Source organism: Bos grunniens, chromosome 4 (genome assembly GCF_055505025.1).
Source record: "Bos grunniens cultivar Pamir isolate PY7600 chromosome 4, Bosgru_T2T1.0, whole genome shotgun sequence".
In the NCBI taxonomy this organism is placed as follows: Eukaryota; Metazoa; Chordata; class Mammalia; order Artiodactyla; family Bovidae; genus Bos; species Bos grunniens.
Window position 1 is genome coordinate 41,596,311 of NC_141168.1, and position 16,077 is coordinate 41,612,387.

Genomic DNA, 16,077 nt, shown 5'->3' on the forward strand with positions numbered 1-16,077 from the left:
TATGTACAGACGCACTTCTAGCTGGATCTAGGTGTCATGCTCCTATAGTCCCCTAGCATCTAACATAGGCCTGGCACATAATTTGTTCTCAGTACACCTAATTATTAGTTATTGTCTCCAGACCATGTTATAAGTTTTAACCCTTTACTTTGAAAACAACTTACCAAAATGGCTTAACATAGGGCCTAGTAATGTGAATGACGTAACCAAATATAGTAAGAAGAATCAAATCATTCCAACCTGGAATGGAATGTGACCTCAAATATTTCGACCGCAATTATAAATTATCAAAACTTGTATCATTCAAAAATGAGTACTTATTTAGTACTTTATTATATTGTAGTGCATTTATTCACACAATCATTTCACTCTTGTAGAAATAAACATGGCCTCAAAATGTCAAAGGGCCTTCAGTTTTTCAAATCACAGAAAGTAAACATAAGGCCCTGGAAATATCACTAGAAAAGTCCACAGAGTGCTGTGTTTGTACTTGAACCCTGTAGAAAGAAAACATATAAGTTGAATAAAAAGGGTCAGCAGGGACTTACATGTGTGAGACAGTGTTCTGTGTCCCCAGAGGCTAAAGGGTTGAGGCAATGAGCAAGATTTATTTGGTAAGACTTTGGAGAAGAGGGTGTTATTGGACGGGACTCTGATGAGTGTGTGGATAAGACCAGACAAGGAGGTTGAAGGGACTGGAGAGCTGGGACTTCTCTGATCTAATGGTTAGGACTCCAAGCGTCCGCTACAGGTGGCACGGGCTTGATCCTGGTCAGGGATCTGAGATCCTGCATGCCATGTGGTATGGCAAAATAAATAAAATTAATAAATGAAGGAATAAATTTAAAACCTATAAATTAAAAATCAATGCATAATACATAAATAAAAATAAATAAATGAAAAAATAAACATAAATAAATAAATAAAAAGAATGAAGAGTGTGGTTCACAAAGGCACAGGATCAGAGGAACAAGGCATGTTCACAGTTTGAGAAGCAGAGTGTTATTGAAAGGGAAGGTGGGAGCACAAACTCAACTGAAAAAAGAATCACACCTTTGAATTCCAGAGGAATTTTGGGTGTGAAAGCAGAGTTTCATAACTGCTATCACTGGCTTGGGGAACACAGGGAGCTCATTAGAGATGGAGAAAAGTGCATATGTAGGTGGCAGAGGTCAGGCCACACTGATGGGCACAGCCCATTTTTGCAGGGCCTTGTCTCTGATCGTTTGTTGATTTCTCCCCCTTCTTCATCAGACTAACGTTTATTTTGACTCATTAAAAGTCATCCCTTCTCCAAAACCAGTTGTCTTAAATTCTCACATTGTCCTGCATGTTGATCTTGTAGGTAAATCAAGTAACTGTGCATTTTCATCCCTACTTACATCCTGGAGATGAAGGGAGGAAGGTTGGAAGCAGATAACAAACAATGGTTAAGACATTTGTAGAAGTGCCCTTCTGCATTAACTTTGACCTCTTCACTAACAGGTCTGCGGAGGTGCTTCTGAACACAGCCATACACAGATTTTGAGCAGGCTTTAATTAAATAGTCAGGCATATTATTTATTTCCTCCCTTGGCACTCAAAGAATAACCCATCAATGAAGAGCCCTATAAAATATTGTGCCTTTTAATTGACCTTTCAGGTCTTCACTGCCAAGAAAATAAAACTCCTTTGATCCTAAAGAGTTGTGAGATGAACTTTTGAAGTACTCTTCCCACCTTCTCTGGAACCTTTCATCTTTTCAGATCATGAAAATAGAAAAGATTGTTGTGAAATCACTGGTTGAATTTAAGACCAACAGAAGAATGGCTTTTAGGGGGCTCTAGATGTAGGTGGAAAGCACAGACTTTGCTTGCCAGGTGCTCTATCTTTACAATATATCATTTTCCAGGCTTTTATCCTTGCCTGTTGCTTTGGGCACTGTAATAGCCTGCCTTTCTTATCTCCTGGCTCTACCAAAGCAAGGATCTGATTCTTCGAGGGTCTGCTTCCATTCTTTTTTTAATTTTAAGCTATAATATTTTGAAAAAGATCTTTACTTTCTTTACACAGCAGTAAAAATTATATGTTATACATTGCGTGCGTGTTCAGTTGCTCAGTCGTGTCCAACTCTTTGCAACCCCGTGGACTGCGACCCACTAGGTTCCTCCAACCATGTAATTTCCCAGGCAAGAATATTGAAGTGGGTTGCCGTTTCCTACTCCATCTGCTTCTTTAATAGGCCAAAAAAAAAAGAACCCAACCCCTCCCAAGCAACCAGTTGTCTATGAAGAATCATATATGTTGCTCCATATGTATCAATATATCTAGATAGTTTTATGGAAGAGAAAATGGTCATCCATCAGAACTAGAGCCAGATTCTGCCACTTGTATTCATATTTCTAATAAATTGTTATTGAACATCTATGGGCTGGGTATTTTATAGAAGTATGATTTAATCAGATTTTTTTTTTAGCATCTCCATATTTCTTATTCCTCTCAGTGTTTTGGTACAGATAGAATGAAGTAACATATATTTAAATGTTGGCTAGTATGTAGTGTGATGGAGCTTCAGTCAGGATAGATATTCCTTCCTCCTCTGAGTTAACTTCAGAAGATTAAAGTTTAACCATGTGCAGTGTCACAGAAGAGTATGATGTCAAAAATTCCTCATTCTTATCTTGTAACCACTTGTATTTACTGAATTTGTACAATTTTTCATGACCTCTGTGAACAACAGTGTCTCCACTTAAAGGCAGAAGGTATACTCCAACATGTACACAGATGCTCTTTGCAAAGCCTGGGAGATTACTGGTTCCAAGCATTTAAGAAAATATTTGTCTTATCATTAGCTAAGCACTAAGCTAACCAGGAAGAGATTTCAATGGCACACAAAACAAACAACTCAAAGTTTACAGAATTCGTTCAGGAAAGGTGCCAAAAAACATTAGCAGCAAACCATAACAATAAACAACAATGACAACAAACTCTGGGAGGGTGAAGAATCTGACAGCTGGCATATACTGTTAATTAAACTGTCCAGCTTTTCACCACAAAAAATGAGATATGGAAATAAAAAAGAAAGTATGGCCAATAGGAAAGAAGAGGCAATAGAAAGAGTCCTAAGGAATTCTAGACACTGGACTTACTAGAGAAAACGTTAATTCATTTATTTTAAATACATTCAAAGAACTAAAGAAAATTACATTTAAACAACTAAAGGAAAAGTGTGTAAATGACATCTCACCAAGCTGGCCCCAAATTTCCCAAATTTGATGAAAAGCATTAATCTATGCATCTAAAAAGTTCAACAAATTTCAAGTAGGATAAAATCAAAGAGATCCAAAGCTAAGACATGTTGTAATCAAACTATCAAAAGCCAGAGGAAAAGAGAGAATCTTGAAAGCAGCATGAGAAAAACATCATGTACAAAGAAGCTTCAATAAGATTAACAGCTAATTTCTCATCAGAAATCACGGAGGCCAGGAAGTAGTGGGATAATGCATGAAAAATGTTGAAAGAAAAAGACTGTTATTCAAGAATTTTATATCAAGCAAAACAACTCTTCAAAATAAAGGAGAGGAAAAGGACAGGAGGTCGGCTCTCACCATTTCTGTTCAAAATTGCACTGAAGTTCCTAGCCAGGGCAATTAAGCAAAAAAAAAAAAAAAGAAAGAAACAAATTGAAATTGGAGAGTAGAACTATTGTTTTCAGATAACCAGATCTTTTGTATAGAAAATATTAAGGGATTCAGAAAAAATACCCAACATTTTAGAGCTGTTAAATAAGTTCAGCAGTGTTGTAGGATACAAGCTCTAAATAACAAAATAAATTGCTGCTGCTGCTGCTGCTGCTAAGTCGCTTCGGTCGTGTCTGACTCTGTGCGGCCCCATAGACGGCAGCCCATCAGGCTCCCCCGTCCCTGGGATTCTCCAGGCAAGAACACTGGAGTGGGTTGCCATTTCCTTCTCCAATGCATGAAAGTGAAAAGTGAAAGTGAAGTCGCTCAGTCGTGTCCGACTCTTAGCGACCTCATGGACTGCAGCCTACCAGGCTCCTCCATCCATGGGATTTTCCAGGCAAGAGTACTGGAGTGGGGTGCCATTGCCTTCTCCTAACAAAATAAATTGCATGTCTACTAATGAACAATCTAAAAATAAAATTTTAAATTTCATTTAAAATAACATAAAAAAGAATAAAATATTGAAGAATGGAACAAATTTAACAAAAAAATACAAAGCTTGTACACTTTGAACAACTAAACAGTTTTGAAAGAAATTAAATAAGACCTAATGAAAAGACATCCCATGTTCGTGATTGAAAGACGAGGTTGTTAAGTGGCAGTGTTCCCCAAGTTGTTCTACAGAATCAATGAAATCTGTATCAAAATCCAAGCTGCCTTCTTTTTTTTTTTTTTGTCTCAGGAGTTAATGAGCGGATCCTAAAACTAGTAGGGAAATGAAGAGACTCAGTATAGCCAAAACAATTTTGAAAACAGAAGAGCAAAACTGGGGGATTTACACTTCCTGATTTCAAACCTTACTACAGAGTTGCAATAGTCAGTTTTGTAGAAAGACAATGCAATACTGGCATAGTAATGTCAATGGAATAAAATTAAGATTCAGGAAACAGATCGTTATATTTATGGTCAGTTGATTTTCATTGAGGGTGCCAAGACAGTTCAGTGGGGAAAAATCAATCTTTTTAACAAACGGGTAAATGAATAACCACATGCAAAGGGATAAAGTTGGCTCTGTTCCTAACCACATATACAAAAATTAATTCAAAATTGATCAAAAACTTAAATGTAACATCAAAATTATAAAACTCTTAAAAGAAATCATAGATTTAAATCTTTCTGCTCTTGAATTAGCCAATGATGAATGTGATTCTGAAAGCATAAACAAAAACAGCGAAAAATAATTTGATTTCATAAAAAAATAAACATTTTTGTGCATCAGAAGACACTATCAAGGAAATGAAAAGAGTGAGAGAACATAATTGCAAATCATATATCTGATAAAAGAACTTGAATCTAGAATATATAGAGAACATTTACAGTAAAAAGCCAAGTAATTTTTTAAAAATGAGTAAAGGATTTAAATAGTTTCTTCACATAATATATGCAATGGGCCAATAATATACTTAGTGTATTAGGGAAATACAAATCGAAACCGCATGAGATGCCACTTTATATCAACAAGAATGGCTATACTTTAAAAAATGGACAATAACAATTGTTGACACGGCTATGGAGAAATTAAAACTTTATGGTGAGATGGTGAGAAATAAAGCCGTATAACCACTGCAGAGTACAGTTTGGCATTTCCCCAAAATGCTAAATGTTGATTTTCATATGACTCAGCAATTTCACTCTCAAGTATACACTCAAGATAAATGAAAATATATGTCCACACAAAAACTCCTTAACAAATGTTTGTATCTGCATTAATCATAATAACTCAAAAGTAGAAATAACCTAAATGTCTATTAGCCTATGACAGGGTAAATATAATGTGGCATCTATTTTATATCCATACAATGAATATTATTCAGCTATGAAAAGATTAAGTAACACACGCTATGATACAGATGAATCATGGAAACATGCTACTTGAAAGATCAGATCAGATAGGTCGCTCATTCGTGTCCTCAGTCGTGGACTCTTTGCGACCCCATGAATCACAGCACACCAGGCCTCCCTGTCCATCATCAACTCCTGGAGTTCACTCAGACTCAAGTCCATCGAGTCAGTGATGCCATCCAGCCATCTCATTCTCTGTCGTCCCCTTCTCCTCCTGCCCCCAATCCCTCCCAGCATCAGAGTCTTTTCCAATGAGTCAACTCTTCGCATGAGGTGGCCAAAGTACTGGAGTTTCAGCTTTAGCATCATTCCTTCCAAAGAAATCCCAGGGCTGATCTCCTTCAGAATGGACTGGTTGGATCTCCTTGCAGTCCAAGGGACTCTCAAGAGTCTTCTCCAACACCACACTTCAAAAGCATCAATTCTTCAGTGCTCAGCCTTCTTCACAATCCAACTCTCACATCCATACATGACCACAGGAAAAACCATAGCCTTGACTAGACAAACCTTTGTTGGCAAAGTAATGTCTCTGCTTTTTAATATGCTATCTAGGTTGGTCATAACTTTCCTTCCAAGGAGTAAGCGTCTTTTAATTTCATGGCTGCAGTCACCATCTGCAGCCCCCAAAATAAAGTCTGACACTGTTTCCACTGTTTCCCCATCTATTTGCCATGAAGTGATGGGACCGGATGCCATGATCTTCATTTTCTGAATGTTGAGCTTTAAGCCAACTTTTTCACTCTCCACTTTCACTTTCATCAAGAGGCTATTTAGTTCCTCTTCACTTTCTGCCATAAGGGTGGTGTCTTTGCATAGCTGAGGTTATTGATATTTCTCCTGGCAATCTTGATTCCAGCTGGTGTTTCTTCCAGTCCAGTGTTTCTCATGATGTACTCTGCATAGAAGTTAAATAAACAGGGTGACAATATACAGCCTTGACGTACTCCTTTTCCTATTTGGAACCAGTCTGTTTTTCCATGTCCAGTTCTAACTGTTGCTTCCTGACCTGCATACAAATTTCTCAAGAGGCAGATCAGGTGGTCTGGTATTCCCATCTCTTTCAGAATTGTCCACAGTTTATTGTGATCCACACAGTCAAGGGCTTTGGCATAGTCAATAAAGCAGAAATAGATGTTTTTCTGGAACTCTCTTGCTTTTTCCATGATCCAGCAGATGTTGGCAATTTGATCTCCAGTTCCTCTTCCTTTTCTAAAACCAGGTTGAACATCAGGAAGTTCACGGTTTACATATTGCTGAAGCCTGGCTTGGAGAATTTTGAGCATTACTTTACTGGCGTGTGAGATGAGTGCAATTGTGCGGTAGTTTGAGCATTCTTTGGCATTGCCTTTCTTTGGGATTGGAATGAAAACTGACCTTTTCCAGTCCTGTGGCCACTGCTGAGTTTTCCAAGTTTGCTGGCATATTGAGTGCAGCACTTTCACAGCATCATCTTTCAGGATTTGGAATAGCTCAACTGGAATTCCATGACCTCCACTAGCTTTGTTCGTAGTGATGCTTTCTAAGGCCCACTTGACTTCACATTCCAGGATGTCTGGCTCTAGGTGAGTGATCACACCATCATGATTATCTGGGTCATGAAGATCTTTTTTGTACAGTTCTTCTGTGTATTCTTGCCACCTCTTCTTAATATCTTCTGCTTCTGTTAGGTCCATACCATTTCTGTCCTTTATTGAGCCCATCTTTGCATGAAATGTTCCTTTGGTATCTCTGATTTTCTTGAAGAGATCTCTAGTCTTTCCCATTCTGTTGTTTTCCTCTATTTCTTTGCATTGGTCGCTGAAGAAGGCTTTCTTATCTCTTCTTGCTCTTCTTTGGAACTCTGCATTCAGATGTTTATATCTTTTCTTTTCTCCTTTGCTTTTCGCTTCTCTTCTTTTCACAGCTATTTGTAAGGCCTCCCCAGACAGCCATTTTGCTTTTTTGCATTTCTTTTCCATGGGGATGGTCTTGATCCCTGTCTCCTGTACAATGTCACGAACCTCATTCCATAGTTCATCAGGCACTCTATCAATCAGATCTAGGCCCTTAAATCTATTTCTCACTTCCACTGTATAATCATAAGGGATTTGATTTAGGTCATACCTGAATGGTCTAGTGGTTTTCCCTACTTTCTTCAATTTAAGTCTGAATTTCCAGACACAAAGACAATATATTTTGCTTTCTATTATATAAAATGTTCAGAATATGTAAATCCATAGATCAAAAGTAGATTAGTGGTTGCCTAGGTACATGAAGGGGATGACAGAGTATGAGGTGGTTGGAAGGCATCATAGACTTGATGGACATGAGTTTGAGCAAGCTCCAGAGTTGGTGATGGACAGGGAAGCCTAGTGTGCTGAAGTCCATGGGGTCGCCAAGAGTCGAACATGACTGAGCGTCTGAAGTGAACTGAGGTATAAGGTGAGGGAGAAATTGGATGTGACTTCTTATAGGAATAGGTTTCTTTTTTGTTTGATGAAGAGGTTCTAAAATTGGTTCTGGTGATGATTTCATTCCAGTCCCAAAGAAAGGCAATGCCAAAGAATGCTCAAACTCCTGCACAATTGCCCTCATCTCACATGCTAGTAAAGTAATGCTCAAAATTCTCCAAGCCAGGCTTCAACAGTATGTGAACCATGAACTTCCAGATGTTCAAGCTAGTTTTAGAAAAGGCAGAGGAACCAGAGATCAAATTGCCAACATCCGTTGGATCATTGAAAAAGCAAGAGAGTTCCAGGAAAACATCTATTTCTGCTTTATTGACTATGCCAAAGCCTTTGACTGTGTGGATCACAATAAACTGTGGGAAATTCTTCAAAAGATGGGAATACCAGACCACCTGACCTGCCTCTTGAGAAACCTGTATGCAGGTCAGAAAGCAACAGTTAGAACTGGACATGGAAAAACAGACTGGTTCCAAATAGGAAAAGGAGTACGTCAAGGCTGTATATTGTCACCCTGCTTATTTAACTTCTATGCAGAGTACATCATGAGAAATGCTGGGCTGGATGAAACACCAGCTGGAATCAAGATTGCCAGGAGAAATATCAATAACCTCAGCTATGCAGATGACACCACCCTTATGGCAGAAATCAAAGAAGAACTAAAGAGCCTCTTGATGAAAGTAAAAGAGGAGAGTGAAAAAGTTGCTTAAAGCTCAACATTCAGAAAACGAAGATCATGGCATCTGGTCCCATCATTTCATGGGAAACAGATGGGGAAACAGTAGAAACAGTGACAGACCTTATTTTGGGGGTCTCCAAAATCACTGCAGATGGTGATTGCAGCCATGAAATTAAAAGACGCTTGATCCTTGGAAGAAAAGTTATGACCAACCTAGATAGCATATAAAAAAGCAGAGACATTACTTTGCCAACAAAGGTCCATCTAGTCAAGGCTATGGTTTTTCCAATAGTCATGTATGAATGTGAGGGTTGGAGTATAAAGAAAGTTGAGTGCTGAATTGATGCTTTTGAACTGTGATATTGGAGAATACTCTTGAGAGTACCTTGGACGGCCAGGAGAGCCAACCAGTCCATCCTAAAGGAAATCAGTCCTGAATATTCATTGGAAGGACTGATGTTGAAGCTGAAACTCTAATACTTTGGCCACATGATGCAACGAACTGACTCATTTGAAAAGACCCTACTGCTAGGAAAGATTGAAGGCACGAGGAGAAGGGGATGACAGAGGATGAGATGGTTGGATGGCATCACCGACTCAATGGACGTGAGTTTGAGTAAACTCCAGGAGTTGGCAAAGGACAGGGAGGCCGGGTGTGCTGCAGTCCATGGGGGTCTCAAAGAGTCGGACACGACTGAACCACTCAACTGAGCTGAACTAATGATTGCCAATTCTGTCAAAATACTACAAAATACTACTACATTCATTTAAAGTGAATGGTACACTTTAAATGGATGAATTATGTTACGTGATTAAAATATATGAGAATAATGTCTCATTCTGAGTTGTAGAGGCATGATATCTACCTGCTCATCTTAAATCTCCTTTTTGAATACCTCAAAGATGTCTCAAAGACAATACACTCAAATTAAATTTTAATCTACCTCCTCCCCTAGAGTTACAATTCCCTATCTCAGTTGAATAACTCAGGTCTCTCTTTCAGTTGTATAGATCAGCAACTGAAGATTCATTCTCTACACTTCTCTGTTTTTAAAAGTCTTGTTCATTTTACTTCCCAAATATCTTTTTTATCCACTTTTGTGCATCTTCACATCTCCACCATAGTAAGTCTGGACCATTTTAATTGTCTTCTGACTAATCTTCCCATATCTATTCTTAGCCCATTCAAATCTGTTCTCCACATTGAATCAGAGCCCATTTTCAAAATGCAAATCTAATCATGTCACCTTCAACTGAAACTATGACCCAAATTCTAAAGACCCTATGTATAATGGTTCCTTTCTGCTTGTTCAGCCTTTCATACCTGATTCCTACTTTTAAAAACTCAGCAAGTGTTTTAATAGATGGTCAAAATATGTATTAATAAAATTATGTGTTTCAATTAAAAAATATCTACGCATGAAACACACCACTATTCAGTGGTTCAGGAATAGGTAGATAATTTAGAGTTGTTGTATTTAAAATTGATTTTTCAATAATGACATTTTAAATATGCTTGATTGGATTCTTGTAGTGTCTTTGATTATAAATTTATGTTTCAGTTAAAGAGATAGAAACCCAATATTTATTTTTTTCATATTTTTCCCATTTTTGGAAACCAGAAGCAGCACCTTTTCAAATGAAATCATACTAGAAAACACAATGGGAAATGAGAAAACTAGCTGTCCTGGTAAGAGGTTAAGTGGAACCTAGTCTTCTGTCATCTTGAACCTCCTCTTAGCTTCTCTCCTACAGTCTGAATCTTCTTGGAAACACAATTGAAATCCACTGGCTTACCCAGTCAAACATTATCAAAGAAAGGAGCAATACTATGGCTTTAGTTTTTCCATCTGCATTAATATTTCCTCTAAAATAATTATTTTGGGCATCTTCCCCATGCCTATTTTTTTATATCATCAGTTCAGTTCAGTTCAGTCACTCAGTTGTATCCGACTATTTGTGATACCATGAACTGCAGCACACCAGGCCTCCCTGTCCATCACCAACTCCCGGAGTCCATCCAAACCCATGTCCATTGTGTCGGTGATGCCATCAAACCATCTCATCCTCTGTGGTCCCCTTCTCCTCCTGCCCTCAATCTTTCCCAGCATCAGGGTTTTTTCAAATGAGTCAGCTCTTTGCATCAGGTGGCCAAAGTATTGGAGTTTCAGCTTCAACATCAGTCCTTCCAATGAACACCCAGGACTGATCTCCTTTAGGATGGACTGGTTGGATTTCCTTGCAGTCCAAGGGACTCTCAAGAGTCTTCTCCAACACCACAGTTCAAAAGCATCAATTCTTTGGCACTCAGCTTTCCTTATGGTCCATACATGACTACTGGAAAAACCATAGCTTTGACTAGACGGACCTTTTTTGGCAAAGTAATGTCTCTGCTTTTTAATATGCTGTCTAGGTTGGTCATAACCTTCCTTCCAAGGAGTAAGCGTCTTTTAATTTCATGGCTGCAATCACCATCTGCAGTGATTTACGAGCCCAGAAAAATAAAGGCAGCCACTGTTTCCACCATTTCCCCATCTATTTCCCATGAAGTGATGGAACCAGATGCCATGATCTTCGTTTTCTGAATGTTGAGCTTTAAGTCAACTTTTTCGCTTTTCTCTTTCACTTTCATCAAGAGACTATTTAGTTCTTCTTTGCTTTCTGCCATAAGTGTGGCGTCATCTGCATATCTGAGGTTATTGATATTTCTCCCAGCAATGTTGATTCCAGCTGGTGCTTCATCCAGCCCAGCATTTCTCATGATGTACTCTGCATATATCATCACTACTCTCTCCAATTCCTCTTTTCCTCTTGTAGTTCCTTCATGTTGATATATATTAATTTCCATTCTTTTCCTGGCCACCTGTACTCTATTGGTTTCTCCTGTGAGAATCACCTCAAAGGTTCTCCATGGCAATTTACAGAAAAACCCATCATTTGAGATGCACTTTTTCATTGGGTAAGATGAATGGTGCTTTCAGAGGCACTGTTTACCCTTTCATAGCCTTGTAAATGCTGTTGATTTGCCCATGCAGCACACCAAGATGAGCACACAAACCCTAATCCTCACAGCAAGAATCATTCTACTCTTTCACCAGATGATGTCTTCTCAAATGTCTGGCTTCCACTCCTCCAACTTTTTCCCAATTTCAAGTATTACTATGTTCAATAGTGTGCTGGTAAATGTTTAATAACAGACTATCTTGGCGGGCTGATTCATAGTGTTTGCCTATTTCAGTGGAATTTACACTCAGGTCAATTTTTAAAGACCAATATTGCCACTGAACAGTGGGGTGAGGAAGAGATGTTTCATGGTAAAGCAATAAAAAAAAAAAAGATACAACAGCTCTTTCTACATTACAGATACAATAAACATAAATAACCTCAATAGCACAGGTAATAGTATTTTCACCATACAATAGATGTAAATAACCTCACAAGTAGTCATTAAATAATTAGGAAGTGAGGATTTTTGAGTATTTCTTTGTTTTTAATATAATTTAACTCTTTTTTTTTTTTTTGGCCACACTGCACAGCTTGTGGGACCTTATTTCCCTCACCAGGGATAGAACCTGAGTTCCCAGCAGTGAAAGCCTGGACCCTAACCACTGAACTGCCCGGAAATTCCCTAAATAATTTAACTCTTAAAGATGGCTGTGACTAACAACTGTCTTGCAAGTTTCCTGAAAATTAATGCTTGGCAATGTGAGCTGGTAAGAGCCAGTCCCAGCACTGGGCTGACTATGTCACCAGCAGCCAACAAGCAACTAGAGAAGATAGAAAGGCAGAGACTGTCTGCATCAAAGATCAGCATAAAGTAGAGAAGGCAAATGGGTTTAACTCAAGTGTCAGCTCCTGGTGGCATGCGTGTGCTTAGTTATTTATATCCGATTCTTTGTGACCCCATGGACTGTAAGCCACTAGGCTCCTCTGTGCATGGGATTTTCCAGGCAAGAATAGTGGAGTAGGTTGCCATTTCCTCCTCCAGAGGACCTTCCACACCTAGGGATCAAACCTGCGTCTTTTGTGTCTCCTGCACAGGCAGGCTGACTCTTTACCATTAGTGCCACGGGGGATGCCCTTTGTCAACTCCTAGTGGTCCTTAAGATTAATAAGAAGACTGTATTGAAAAGAATTCTGAAACTTGCTTATGCAAAGAGTCCCATAGTCTGTTAGCAATGCTGACTGTGGGCTAAGAAGGAGGGTGTGTTAGATTTTATTCCACATATTTGTCATCCTTCTGATAATTGTATTTTCTTACCTTAGCAGTAGAGAAGTATGGAAGAATAGGAGATAGATTATACTCTCTTTTCACATCTATGTACCATTTGCCAATGCCTCAGACATGAAGCCTGTGGGCTTTCCAGGTACCAGAAATGTCTCTCTATCCTCACTTTTTGCTGCTGCATCCCAGACCCTGCCCTGCGCTCTGCATCCTGGCCCTCTGCCCTGGTGCTGTGATGGTGACTCTATGGAATGTCATGAAGGACCCCGGTTGACATTCTGGAGAGCTCTGGCACTTGGTTCCATGGTCTGTCTCTCTGGCCCTCTAGTCCTTGGTTCCATCCTTTAACCTATGATATCTGCTCTGCCCCTTGCATTTGGTGGCTCCTGTGGAATCCTTTCTATACTTTGAAGATTTCAACCTCCTGTTTTAACCTCTCAGCTCAGCTGGTATCAGGTGCCTTATGCCATAGGGAGAGACATTTTCTTACCCAAGCTGAGATTCAAGGAATCCTTCTTGAGTAGGTAAGACTTCTTCCTGCTTCTCCCCCACCTCTCCCAATTTCCTCCCTCTTTCTAGCCATAGGAGAGAGATTCAGTACTTTTCACAATTCCAGTGAAATATTCTAGCTGAAATTACCTCCATTGTACCTCGTGCACAACTTGTGAACAAGTGTGAGATCTGTTATACTCTATTCTAGACTCTCTATAGGAGGGTTGAAACTTAAGGGCAGAAAATCAGTTAAGTATATTTTATGTCATTACCCCAAACTTTAGAAAATATACTTTTTTACTACTAGAAAATGTTGACTTGAAACATTAGAAAAAAGTCCTGTGGCTTTTATAGATTAAATATATTTGAAAGATGCTTATTGGCATTTTGTAACAACTAGAGCTTGGGAAAACAGTGTTTTCCCTTTAGTATGTTAACCTTTGGCTTTAAAAAATAACTGGAAGTTGTCTTGTATTCACTACTTGGATGACAAAGTGTCCTTTGCTCTGAAATGAGGCTGAAATCTGGTTTACACGCTTCTAACAGAAAGGGTTCTTGGATTTCCAAGAAGATAAAGAGCAAACAGAAGGACAAAAAGGAAAGGCAGCTGCTGAAGCTGTTACCCCTTGATGAAGGGGAAGAGTCACACATTTTAGTTTTTTGTTTTTTTTTAATTGTCATTGACTACTTTAGGAATTTAATTTTTAATACCAATCTTCAGATCCTGGGCTGGTCAGAGTTCAGTAGACACATTGAGACCACAGGTAAGAATAGGTGAACAGGTGGTAGAAATCATAAAAGGACACCACCAGAAAAATAATACTTTAAAGACGATCATATAAAATGATAGAAAATAAAAGGGCTTTTAGCACACATGTGTGATGAGCACCCAAACACTGATTTTCTGCAGTCTGGGAAGAATGGATGGTGATTCAACAAGTTCCATTTACAAGCTTGCTTTTAACTAAGATCTAAGTTCAGAGACTCTGAATGCTGAGGGGAAAATGTGTAAGATATAAAGTTTCCCAAAGGAAAGGCGAACAAAGGTAAAGAAGATGGAATGTGACTGCTTTACAAACATGGCGTAGAGGAAATGCCTTGAACAGAGACAGAATGGAAGTAACTTCTGCTTCTTACGTGCTATTTACTTGAAGCATGTTTTATCTTACGCATATCCTTCTGTGCACTGTTTTCATTATCCTCATTTGGAGATTATGAGAACACTTACTTAGTTTAAAATTCTTGTCTTTCATTTCCCTCAAGACTCATCAAATGCTGGATTAGTGGAGGAGGGTAAATAATATTGGAAAAGGTTGCTTTTTTTTTTTTTTTTTAAACTGAATCACAGGGAACATTACTCTTAAAAAAATCTTCTTAGGAGAGAAAAGGTCTTTTCACAGTGGTAACGCTTCATATTTTAGAAGAAAATGTGCATTTAATTAAAATTCCATATGACAATCATAGTATATTATTTAAATACCAAATGATTATTAAAATCACATTTAATTGTGGCTGAAAAAATATAACAGATATGTACCCAGGAAACAGCTGTTAAACATCACCCAAATTTCCTTGATCAGCTTTGTTTTTTCTCAAGCATTTTCCAGCTATAATCAGCCTGGTCTTAAAAACAGTTTTTACACACACACATGCACATCACTGATGTACAACAAATTTTTTTGAACTCAGTGACAATTTTTTGAAAGTTCTCAGTGATTTAAAAAAAAAAAAAAAAAAAAGTGCCAAATCAAGTCTGGATTTTCCCTGTCTATATGGCTATCTTTACTATGATGTGCCATATAGAACCAAAGACCCTCTAGAGAAGATCAAACATGGGTCATTTGAAGATGGGAAAATAGGAGAGGTCTGTAGACCTCAGATGAACACTAAAAGACAAGCTACAGCTGCATGGTTTAGCATGTTCGAAAGCAATCTGGGCTTCCCTGATGGCTCAGTGGCAAAGAATTCACCTACAATGCAGGAGCTACAGGTTCAATTTCTGGGTCAAGAAGATTCTCTGGAGAAGGAAAGGGCAACCTGCTCCTGTATTTGCCTGGGAAATCTCATGGATAGAGGAGCCTGCTACAGTCTATGGGGTCGTAAAGAGTCGAACATGACTTAGTGACTAAACAACGACAGAGTGTTTGCGATGCCAACTCTGCCTCCACACCACTATGGTTGCGTTCTGTCAAGTCTGTATGTTAACTCTGAACGCATTTGGCTATTTACTCCTCACTTTCAAAGTAACCAACTAACTTAATAACTCCATGAAGAAATGGTTTTTGTGTAAACAACTTTATGCCATTCATCAAGGTGGACCTTTGATTCAGGGATTGCAAAGGAGACGATTGCTTCCACCAGATTTGTAGGAAAAATGGCAAACGGGACAAAATTAGACTTTCAGAAAACTCTCTCCCTTCTGCTTCTTGGTGCACATCATGCCTGTGATTTCTCCAGATGTCAGTTACCCTGGCTCTAGATTCTAAAGGTCCTTCATGGCAAGCCAGTCCTTTCTCTTGCATTATGGCATCACATCTCAATTATTCTTCCCCAGAAGTCTGCTATTCTCCAGCTATATTTCTTTCTGTTTGACATATGTCCATCTCTCCTTTCTCTAACAATCCTCTCCCCACTGAATCCCCGTTCAGTAACATCCAGACAATTGGCAAACTG